Source organism: Centrocercus urophasianus, unplaced genomic scaffold (assembly GCF_019232065.1).
Source record: "Centrocercus urophasianus isolate 14NV4802_14NV808 unplaced genomic scaffold, USGS_Curo_1.0 seq_28, whole genome shotgun sequence".
Lineage (NCBI taxonomy): Eukaryota > Metazoa > Chordata > Aves > Galliformes > Phasianidae > Centrocercus > Centrocercus urophasianus.
The window spans coordinates 8,068,163-8,080,252 of NW_024884844.1; the positions used below are offsets into that span (position 1 = coordinate 8,068,163).

At 42.4% G+C, this 12,090-nt stretch overlaps 1 protein-coding gene across 3 annotated transcripts in view; it reads left to right on the forward strand.

The window, feature by feature from the left end:
- Positions 1 to 472: 472 nt before the first annotated feature.
- The window catches only part of MGAT5 (alpha-1,6-mannosylglycoprotein 6-beta-N-acetylglucosaminyltransferase), a 115,370-nt gene continuing 103,752 nt past the window's right edge, over positions 473 to 12,090 (forward strand). For 2 of the 3 annotated variants that reach the window (XM_042827096.1, XM_042827097.1), the window contains exon 1: positions 473 to 552. The gene's annotated coding sequence lies outside the window, so the exon portion shown is untranslated. Of the gene's footprint in view, positions 553 to 3,193; positions 3,297 to 12,090 lie in introns of those variants that run through there. The other variant, XM_042827098.1, reaches the window with a different exon arrangement.

Sequence of the window (12,090 nt, forward strand, 5' to 3'; positions counted from 1 at the left end):
TCGCCGCTCGCGCAGCGTGGGCGTCCTCTGATAAAAATACAGCGGCGTCCTCTGCCCCGACAGCTCCCTGAGCTCCGTTTCTGCTATCGTTTAAAAGAGCTCTAAGGAACGCCCTTTAAAGACGCGCGCTGCGATCCGCGCTACGGCGCAGCGCTTACAGAAAAGCCCTAACTGAAGTGATGAACCCGCATCGGGCCGCCGCACCGTGAGGGCTGCCTGAGGGGCGACCGTTACGACCGTTAACGGCTCTCACAGCGCCGCGCGCGCGCTTTGCACGCGCTCCCTGCCTGCATCTCAACCTCTCGCAAGCGCTTCCGGCCCGCCGGCCGCGCTCCTTCCCGCCCTTCTCTTCGCGCGGTTGCCGCTTCGCTCGGGCTCGCGGCCGGCACTTTGCAGACGCTCCCTGCGCCCGCCCGCCTTCGGGTGGCCCGGCCCCCACGGCGCGGCGCTGCATAGCCCAGCCCAGCCCGCGCCGGCCTCCGCCGAGGGACCATGGGCGATGCGCTCCTCCCGGCGCGGGGGGCTGCGGCGCACGGGTCGGCGTCGGAGGAGGTGAGGCGCAGCGGGAGGCTCTCGGTTCGGGGAGTGCGGGGCCGCCGTCCGCTCAGGCCGCGGCGGCGACGCGGTCGCGATGCGGCCGCTCCCTCGGCCTCTTCGCCGCGGCCGCGCGGGGCGGCGGCCGCCTCTCGGCGCCGCGTCGCCCCTCGCAGCCCTCGGGAGGCCCGGCCCTGCCGGGAAAGCGGCGCGAGAAGCGGCCGGAGCTCGGCCTTCGCGGCCCGGCCGTCCTCGTCACCTTGCGTAACGACCTTCCCGGGCACCGCCGCGGACGGGCTGCCGCGGGGCCGAAGTGCCGGCGGGGCGGCGGGCGGACGTCGGAACGTCCGTGCTGCCGGCGGGGATCCGCAAGCCTTTAGGGAGAGAAAAAGGTTTCCTGAAAGCTGTCACCCGCCTGCCGGCTTCGCCGCTCTGTCGCTAGCAGCGTTTGGCCAAAGGTTCTGTGGCGGAGAGGCTGGGTGTAACGATGCTCCGCTTCCAGGTTCGCTCGTCGGCGCTGTGCGCTGGGATCGCACGGACGCGGCCCCGTGCGAAGGGCGCGGCGGGCCGGGGCGCTCTGTGCGCTCGGTCGCGCGAACGGCGGCTTCGGGAGACCGCGCCGAGCCTGCCCCGAGTTCTGTCATCTCCCCGTGGCGAACTTAACTTTTCCGTGCGTGCGGGGGAAGATAGATGTCCCCTTGTGTTCAGGAGCTAATCTAGGGTGAGTCTTTCTTAAATGCTAATGTAGGGAGTGTAGGTTCCATCTTTTCCAGATGTGGTGTAACGCGGATCTCACCTTTTGAAGGCAGGTTTCTCTTCCAGGCAATGAGGTCAGGAAACTTCAGAGGATTCCTTCTTGTTAGGTCTCGATACGACGGTCTCTCTCCATGCCTACAGCAGGAATGGAATACTCTTAAAATGAAGGCTTGCTCTTGAGATTTGTGTTACTTGAATTTACAACCCTGTGTGCCTGACAAGCTCTGTTGCTTCTCCCCATGAAATGCTATGATAGCCTTTTCAACAGTGTGACTCATATCCCTAAATACAGGAGTGAATTTTGACTTAGTACAATGCAAGTGCTTTATCTCAGCAAACAGCCTTGTGTAGAAAATGCGGAGACGGTGGAGGGAATGTCACTTGCTGTATCTATTAATCTTTGTCCTCAGAAGGACAGCGTTTGAGGTTGTTTCCGTGTTGGAGTTCTGTCTTCACTCCCAATTCAATGAGATAATGTTGGTTCTTTCTAAATAGTTTTATCATTTCGTGAAGGGCTGAAAACCATTTTTAAAAGGAGGAACTAGTTTGTTCTTGTTGTTTGTTACTGAAACTGTATAGCCTGGGGACATTGAGCCCATTTCAGTCTAAATGGGTGATGTACCTTTTTCTTTCTTCCTCTCTGTGTAATGACTGTTCTTTGTGAGAAATTCTGCTTACTGCAAAACCCACAGTTCACTCAGTTACTTGTGTCTGCCAAACCGAAGGATAGGAAAAAATCCTTCATAGGTTGTTGGTTTTTTTTGGTGTTTTCATTGCATATAAGATAACTTGCCATACTACCTCCTAGTCTGTATCTGTCTGAGAGAATATAGGGAGCAATTTAAAGTGAAGCAGTGTGTTTAGTGAAAACTGTTCAGTGCTTTTTTTAAGGTTTATGGATTGTTTCCTCCTTCTGTTAGACAGAATGTGAATTTGTTTTGTGTGAGTGTGTAAGGATTAAATAATATATGCTTCCCTTTCCCAAGTCGTTAATCCATCTTGCTGACTAGGAAGAAGCCGGCTTGTACAGCCTGAACTGAAAAGATGCTGAAAGACAAAGTGGCTGAATAGTGAATGTAAGATCAGGTTGTTTAAAGTCCAGAAACTAAACTGCCTAAAACTTGGGAAGCAGCCAGCAACCCAGAGCACAGATCATCTAAAATCCTTAATCTGCTTCATGAGGTAGAATCTGGCAAAATATTGAAGTGCTCTAGATTCCTAAAATGATTTAGAATAAAGACAGCTGTTGTCAGTCCTAAGTCATCTTCTTCCAACCAAAATCCTTTTCCTTGATTTAAACAACAAAAAACAACTAAAAGCTTTATGGCTGGTATAAAGGTTTACATGTAACTTTTATACTAAAAGATTTATACCATCAACTTCTGTACTTGACTCAACGTGTAGCATCTTGGTAGCCCTACTAATTTCAGTCTTACTTACATCCTTGCAATTTTCTTTTGTTGTTGTTTCTGACATTGTATTCTACTGTAATCTACCAATTTTGCTGCCCTGTAAGATAACTTAATGTGCAGTTTTCCTCCTTGTGTAGGCTTTCACGTTTTAACAACACTTTAGGTGTTGTTGCTATTAAGTGCCCTGCACTGACAGGGTAAGTTGATTATAACGGTGTGGTAGGTATTTTGGAGACTTTTGTAAATGCAGTATTTGTATTTTGAGCAGGTGGAATTCTAAATAAGATTGCCTAGGTGTCCCATGAGAGAATGGGAGCTTCAGTTCAATGTTATTGGCAGGAGAGGTGAGTGGTAATGGAGATATAGTGGCAAACATGCTTTCATGGTCTAATTTAGTGTATACTTAGTCTATTAAATAGATGGTGGGGAGAAAAAAAAATCAGGTTCTGATATGGCTTATTTATTCATAAGGTTCCTTTATGTCACGTTGTTCCCAAAGTACCAGCAGAAGTCACTTGTTTATCCTGATTTGGAACCACAGCAATACTGCTGCAGCCACTTGGCACTGAACATCAGGAGTAGCTGCTGAAGAAGGTGAGTGTGCTGCACAGTGCTAATTGGCTGGGGAATATGATGAGGAGAGACTCAGAAATTGAGCAGTTTTCCTGTTTTTATGTCTTCAGTTCAAGGGACTGGAGTAGTACAATGCCATCCTTTAACTTTCTCTACTTTTGTTTTTCCTTTGTCATTTTTCTTTATTATTATTATTATTATTTTGCAGTTAGTGTAATCCATAGCCATGGAAAGAAGGTAAACAGGTTTTTATGCAAATCAGCATTAGTTCAGTGAATGGATTTGGATATTGAGATAAGCATTCTAATTGGACAGTGTTTGGGGACTGTAATTATGGAGAACTGGTGGCCCAAGTGCTGTTAGAGCCCCTCGGCTATGGGGCGTCTGCTTTTCATGACAATGCAAATTTTCATCAGGGTGGGAAGCCTCCCTCTTCTGTTCCAGACATAATAGTTCAGCTGTACCTTGAGATAAATTGTCAGGGTTTTGTTTTTGCCTTGCAAAAAGTTGTCTTGCTGGTTTTAATCAGGTGAAGCCTTGAAGCCCAAGGTCTGTATTCATGCCGTCAAGCCAAGATATTGCTCCTTCCAGGAACTTCTGCTAAAATGGTGGCATCTGTCTATGTTTGTAGCACCTTGTGTACTAGGGAGACACAAAGCACAGAACAAAGAAAATCAGTTTGAGGGACAGGAATTCTCTCGTTGAATGCTCTAAGTAGCAAAGTCCTTTTCATGAGAAAGATTGTAAGTCAATGGTGTGATTCATTTGATTTATTATTCATGGTTTGTATGAGCTAAGAATCCTGTGATCCTTGCCCTTCTTTGAGTCTCAGAAGGTCCTGTTATTCCTATTAGCTAAGTACATTTCTTCATACATCCCACAGGCATTCCAAAATGTTTAACCTTGACTATTAGTCCAACTAACTGCTATTTGCCTTACTGCTTTTTATTTCCTGATAAGAGACAATAATATTTGACAGTAATCAACCCTTTGGTTTGACCTCATTCCCCTGACAAAGGAGTTCTCATAGGTAAGAAATAGCAGGCAGATGGTTTTACAGTGACTTATTTTTCTTTAAATAAGAAAGGAGGAGTTCCATACTGATAGAAAGAGCTGATTTCACTTTTACCAGCTGTTGTTCTTGGATCGTGTTGTTTGCTGCCTCCTTCATGTAAATTTTTTTGCTGTAAAATATATTCCTTTTTGCTGTATTTCCTTGGAGTAGCTTTATAACTAAACTCATTCTCCAGCCTTGTTAGAAATCTAGCAAATGAAGCTTATTGCTGTTTCCTTTCTGTCACCTGTTAAGGCTGCTTTTCCTTTCTTCCCTATGAATCGGACCAATCACACAAGCACTGTGACTGGTGCATTAGTGTTTTGTGTAACCTGTGTTGAGGTCCTCTCGGAGCATTTTCAGATAGCTTCTAATCAAGTTGTCATTAAAGGTAAAAGCTGCAGTGAATTTTCATTCCTGCCATATTCTGCGGCCTTGAGGTTTATTGACCGTGTGATGTCTCAAGAGACTGAACCTTGACACTCCAGTGCACTGTGTGATAGTCCTTGTCTGTAAGGTGTGTGACTGCAGTGGAGTAACACTCTTACAGCAGATCTTTGGTAGTGCAGAGCTATATGGGTACATTTCACTGGGGCAGCAATTCTCTGGGGTTTAAAACGCCATCTCTTATCTCTCTCCTCCTTATCCCCTCCCTGCTCTCTCCATGTTTGTTCCTTTGCTGCAGAGAGCTGTTCTTTTCTCCTTCCCTGCCCACAGGTATGTCAGATAGAATGAAAATACAAATCTCCAGGAGTTGCTTTAGTGCAGTTTTTGAAAGTTGCCCTTGAACTCTATCTTGGTGGGTCCTGTTTGAGTGCCGTGCATGCATAGATTTGATTTTCCACGCTGGAGACAAAGAGGAGTAAAGTTACTGGAGTTAAGATACCGTTGAGAAAGTTTTGTGCTGTACCATTTGCCCTCTGTGTCAAACCTGCAATTCTTTCCTTTTCTTTAATTTTTGAGGGGGGAAAAAAAAAAAAGGAATAAAATTGAGGAATGTTTCTAATCTGGTAATTATCCAGCTTTTAGATTGTTTGTTTTATACCAAAGCATCGTAACAGCGTGCAATGTTGAAAGCTGAATGAAATTGTTTGCAAAGCCTAACTAGAGTGAACGTCCCACACTGTTCCCAGTCCCCTGTTGTGAGAAGACTATGTCTGTGTAAGAAAAATGCTTGTAGGACTAAAATGCCTTGAAAATGGTACCCTAAGTAACATGAACTGTCTGGTAGTTTTCCTGAAGTTGGTTTGAGTTGCTCATTTCTACCTAGATACTGTTAAACTTGCTGGTTTTAATAATTAAAATAGCAATAAATATGGAAAATGTAAAAGCTGCTTAGAAGTATTAAGCAAACAGCAGCATCCACACCTTCACCTATTTAGACTGCCAGTTTTTTGTCATATTTGGTATGGATTGTACGTGAAAATGGACACCACCACCTCTTTTCCTAAAAAGATCAGAGTATTACCTTTCTGTGTCTGCCGTGTGTGTGTTTCCTGATCTTGGAATTTGAGCCACCTGGCAAGGAACCTTCTTCCTGAGGGGGGAAAAAGAAACTAAGCAGGTATGTATATCATGCCTGGGAAAACTCTGTAATATTCTTACACTGACATTTTCATAGGTTCTTTGTAAATACTTTGATAAAGGAGCTTCACAGCACTGTTTTCTGTGCATACTAATACGTTGTATGTGGATACAGCTTTCCTGTCTGCTTAGCACACTTTAAAAATAAGAACCCAAGAAACAGCTCTGAAACGCTCAGCATCTTTCCTTTTGGAACACTGACAATTCTTACAGAAATGTATTTCACTAATGGTAGTCATACAGGGGATTCAGGAGTTGTTCTGGCAGGAAGAGGGGCTGCAAAACAAGGGGGCCGTTCCTTAGGTAGCAATGAGATGTTTAAAAAACAAGTAGTTCAACAGTGTGAGTGAGGTACCAGTTCATTGCTCAGGCAGTAAGCGTCACAGAGGGATGATTTCAAGTACTGAAGGGAGCAGAAGAGTGCTTTCAATCTCTGTGTGTTGATGGAACTTCAGGTGCAAAATATTTAAAATATGTATCTCTATTTGGGGGGATTCTGGAGAAAGTTCTAGCAAGTTCTAGCAAGAAAGAATCTGGAAAAATATTCAGAGAACTGAAGCAAATGGCTTTGAGGGAGGTTTTTGAAGAGCTCAGTTGTTGTCTGAAAGTTTGGTGTTTGTAAGTCAGAAATTGAGTGTGAACTTTAAACAGATATAAAGCAAAATCAGAGAGAAAACGATTTTCTTTCCTCTTGGGTTTAATTAAGACGAATTCTCGTGCTTTGACGAGAATTTGTCAGTGAAATCAGTATTTGTGTTTCCTGGTCTGACCGAACAGGAAAAGGATGTGGAATGCTCTGTGTAGGCAAAAGATTAAAAAAAAAAAAAGTAGTAAAATAATGATAACAATTCTCAGTCTTCAGCACTCAGACTTCAGGATCAGTTGTAGTGGATATTTGACCAGGCTATTAGAGCTATGTTGTTTCAATCACTTCTTCAGCACTATTGATTCTCTAACTAGGTAGTGAAATGTATCATTCTATTTATTCTGTGGAACCATCCATGCTTTGCAACTACTTTTCTTTTGCTAGAATGGAAAGAAGGCATGCAAAGGGAGAGTCCTGCAAATGCTTCCAGTGTATTTTTCTGCTCAACCTTACAGCTGTTTTACCATATGTAAAATCAACTATTTCTGAATACTTTAGAAGCTTTTAATCAAGTTAAATGAAGGTTATTACTATACTTGAAAGTGAGATTTTTGTTTCTACTGGCCATTTTGTTGGAGACCAAGTTTACTTATAAATCAGTTCTAGAAATAATCTTTGCTCTGATATTACAACTTTTCTTGAAAGACAAATATAATCTATATGCCCCTAGTAAATACTAATCTGTAGTTCTTGCTGAAATACTTCCCAGTTTTTGTCAGTGTTTTGAAAGTCATGTTAAATTGGATAGTAAAACAGGAATTTCAGAATTCTCTTTAATGGTGTAAATTAAATAGGGAGCAAGGAAGAGTTTCACTGGAAGATCATTTTGCTTTTGGCCACTGCCAGCTAGCTGCTGAGATGAAGTTCCATGGCAATAGGACTTGCCTGCCATCGGTCCAGTAGTTCATCTCACTGGCTGATCCACGCTGGCTACTGAGCAGCCCATGAAGGAGCAGATTACAGCACTGTTGGTAGCACGCTTCTGGCCTGTACTGAAAGGAAGGGGCTTTTTTTCGTGATGTAAGGAGACTTTTTGCACAGTGGGTACAGTTCTGTCTGATTTAAAAGGCATGCTGAAATTCACATAAGCTCTACTTGAGTAGATGCAGTTTAAACCTCTGTCTTTACATGCTGAAACTAGTATGGTGAGGCCCAAGTGTGCTCTTAAACTTCCCTCTGACAGCTGTAGTGACTGATAAAAAAAAGTAACAGATACAGCTTGTAACAGATTTCATTTCTGTTCAGCCTGTGTTAAAGTCATTGTACCTTTATTCATTTCTGGGGGTAGTACCTTCCCTGTGTCCTGGTTACACATCTTGCACACTGTTACAGAATGTTACAGAATAATGCCAATATTAAACTACTTCAAATGTGTCTAAGAGCACTTCCCTGCACACTGAGAAACTGACAAATAGTGAGCTAAATCAGGCAGAAGGTAGCCTCTTAAGAAAACTGTACTTGAAAAAGTAATTCGTACTTTCAATATGTGAGGAAGATCTGTTCTACATTAGTTTGTGTTTCTTAGATCTGAAAAGGTGGGGTAGATGACCTTCCAAATAATCTAATTTCTCATAAATTAGGTTTAAAAAAAAAAAACAAACAAACCAAAACCAAGTCTTTTCTCTTTCACATGCATGTTTCAAGAACAAGTTTGTTACACCTCATATATTTGGGCAACTGTCATTTACTCTCTTCTTATTTTTGCACATAGGGCAACAAAGCTAATAGAAGGGCTGGAAGACATGGCCTGTAAGGAGAGGCTGAGGATACCAGGTTTGTCTAATTTGAAGAACAGGAGCTCAGGCACTGGAGCAGGCTTCCTACATTCCTTCAGATGCCCCATGCCTGTCAGTGGTCAAGAGGCATTGCCCTCAATGGCATGTTTTAACTTTTGATTAGCCCTGAAGTTGGACTTAATGGTCTTTTTGCGTCCTGTCCAACTGAATTATTGCACCATTAGTTCTGTGTTCTGCTGGAACTGCTCTGGCCTCTCTTCAGACTGTTGTTCTGATCTTATGAGTTGATATGGTAAACTTGAGTTGTCTGCTGAATACGTCATACTTGAATTCTGTTGCACAACTCATAATTAGGTACTAGATGTGTTGTTTGCAATATTCTGTAATCCAAAGGTCTTCAAATGCCATTTTATAATTTCCTGTACCTTATGCTTAGCAAACATTCTGTGATGCTTTGATCAGAGAAAATTACCCTGGAGTTCACTGGAGGTTTTACATGGGAATGTCGTTACTTTTCCTGGTCTCCCCAAAGGCTGGAGTTAGATGTAGCTGTGCCACCATGCCTGTCTCTCTCCAGTACCTGTCAGAGCATTCTGTGGCAGTGCAGTGAACTGCTGAGAATCTGATGTGGCCTGGCCATGGATGGCTTCTTCGTTTGGTTGTTCACATCCCAGAATGAAAATGTTCCCTAGGTAGCTTCACCTTTTGCCTTTGTAAGTTGGGGAAGGAGCTTAGAAGGGAATAAAGCGGTTTCTCAGTGACAATGCTGGCTTTGACTGCTGGAGCGTCAGCCTCATTAAAAGATTGTGTTCTTAGTACTTAAAATGCTGGGTTCATAGACTGTTAATGCTCTGTCCACTAGGCCAAGTGCTCCCAGTTTTATCTAACAGATTAATGGTCCTTCTCAAAGAACAAAAACCCTTCCTTTTTCCAAGTACTATCAATATACATATTTGTGCTTATCCTACTTAGGAGAAAAATATCCTTTTCCCTACATGAATTTCTCAGATTTCATGCTGTTGATTTTGGATGTGTGTTATGAAAAGAGCTTTTTAATTAAGGTAAACTCTTGCTCTTTCACAAGCTGTAGAGTATTTTTAAGTACGCCACTCACCTCATTAAATAACCAAAAATTGACATTCTGTTAGAAAGGCTGCTGATGCAATATTGTAGTTTGGCAGAAGTTACTCAAACCATAAAATGCTCAGTATTTTTACCTTGCCTTTATTGCAGGGATGGGAATCAGCATAATTGCCTGATTTGTAGTTGCTCAGGATAAAGATGTGTCACGTTGACAAAAATAGAAATGAAAACCCTTTTTATTGTTTATTTTGTACTGACCAGCTCTGTCATCCTTGGACTTGACGAACAGAATGAGAAATTTGTCAAATGTTATTATTTGAAATGATTAGAAAATTTATGTCTCTTTTCTTAATTTTCCAGTGCATTCTCATTTAGACTGTGTGTGGCTGAATGCACTGATGACAGTTGTCCAGTTATTGTGATCTTAAGATCTTTGTTTCCTTATTTGATTTTTTAAGGATGTTTTTTTTACAAAGTACACCAGCGTTTGAGATGTAAAACTGATGGAAAACAAGAAACAGCATTAGAAGTTCTCCAGAATACTTCTAGAGAGGTGTAGGGGTTTTGGCCATACCCTCCTTTTCATCTTGAGTTGTATCCGTCTCCTTTCTTCTGTTTTATCTAACATGAAGCATGTTTTCTGGTGTTTTTTGTCACTGCTCCTTAGTTATTGCTATTCCTGCTCTCTGTTCTATATCCTAGAAAGACAGAAGGGTGAATCCTGTTGTGCTCTCTTTATTTGGCCTTCAGAAGATATGCAGGCAATGTAAGCATTTCTGTTCTCAGCCTGGCTGCCTCTCCCCTGGAAGCAGCCTTCTGCTAGACTCAAGATTTTAGTGAATAAAATATCTTATTCAACAGATGCATCAAGACTGAGAAATAGCTGAATTTGAAGTCAGTTGTCTGAGACTTCATTTTTCGAGGAAGTGTTTTTGAGTACTCTTTTTGCAGTACTCTGGAAGAGGCAAAAATCTCTTTCACAGTAGAGACTTTGGAGTTGTTTTTGCCTTTCTTCCCCAGAAATTTCATCTTCAAGGATGACTTGACTCTCCCCCCCCTCCCCCACTTTTAAGCTCTACTTCGTGTGTTTCTTCCCATCTCCCAAAGTGTACTCCTGAAATTCTCTCATGTTTATACAACCTGTTTCCTTTTTAAGTAACATAGGAAATATTTACTGCACTCATTTACTTTCAGACTTGGACGAAGACAGATCTCGTCATCCTTACCCACCCAGTCAACAAATCTGGATGGATTTATTTTCTGTAAAATTAAGTAGAAGATAATGAAATTTTCAAGATGTGCATGTAGTTAGGCTGAATCTAAACAAACTGGAACTTCTCTATTAGTTTGCCTATCAACTAATTATCAAATCAGCTGATTTCAAGCAAGAATCACAAACTTTCAAGGCGTGTGGATCATGCATCTGTTTCTCCTGTCTCATGAAAGAGTTCTTTGTCAAAAACCTCTTCATGTAGTTTCTCTTCCTTGTCTTTTTGTCTGATGTGGCTTTTTCAACTGACCTTAAGCAACTGTCGGAAATGATTGAGCCATTTTTACTAAAGACCTAACCCTGCCCATGTTGCACAAGGCTTGATTCTACAGAAAATCTGGCTTTTTTCGAGTGCCTCTTGACAGTGATTCTATTTTGTTGTATACAGATTTTAGGCACCTAGTATAGAATTGAGTGTTGTAGCAGCTAGACGCTTGCAGCCATGAAGCAGTGTTGATTTTTCTTCATTTTTTTTTTATTTATTTCTTAATTAAGCAAAGGGAAGACCTTACAGTTCTTAAGAATCTTATAGGACAACAGTGAGAGGATGTGGTGGTGATGTTGTTAAGATAGAGTACTTCCCACCATAAGGTAAAACAAACTGAGTAGGGAGAGTAACCATACAGTTAGTGGGAGAAAGGTTTGGGTTTGAACGTGTAGCAATTAGACAGATCAATACGATGGGAAAAGCACTGCACCAGAAAAGGATCAACACAGTAGAAAGGTGCTATAAAGGAAGGGAAGAAGATTGCTCACCTATATCAGAAGATTGCAGGTTTGCAGGGAAAAGCTTCACCAAGAAGAGACCTCTAACAAGACTTTCTTCCCAGTGGCAGTCAGCCCTTCATGAGGTCTAAGAAAGGAGCAGCCAGGCTTCACACCTTCCAGCCTCACACATCAATTGCCTTCACCTGTGCTCCCAGTGCTGACCTGGTCCTTTCCACAGGTGCTCAATCAGTGGTTCAGGCTGTGACTCAACAGTTCCCATATGCAATGAAAAAAAAGCTGGGTTACTTGATTGCCTTAAAATTGAGGTGTTTTCTCAGTTTGGGAAATAAATGAAGGCCACTTGAAAGTCATACACCAAAATAAGTATTACACTTTTTAGTATAAAATAATTTGTCATCTAAATATCTGTTGCAAAAACACAAAAGTGATTTCCAAAGCACTCTTTAGACTTGAGCCTTAACTCATGTGTTGGTCTAAACCGTAGGGTACATCTTTTCTCAGAATTGAAACAGCAGCCTAAGTTGGAATAAAGCCTGGAAGCTCTTGAGTGATTCTAAAGCTTAAGTGGGGAACATCATATCCTCCTCAAATACATAGGGTAATGATATTGAATAAATGCAGCCTTTCTTCTGTCAGCCTGTGCGTATGAACATTTCCAGTCTTTAAGACCATAGCTAATGAACAAGAGTGAATGACTCATGGCAGATTCTGCT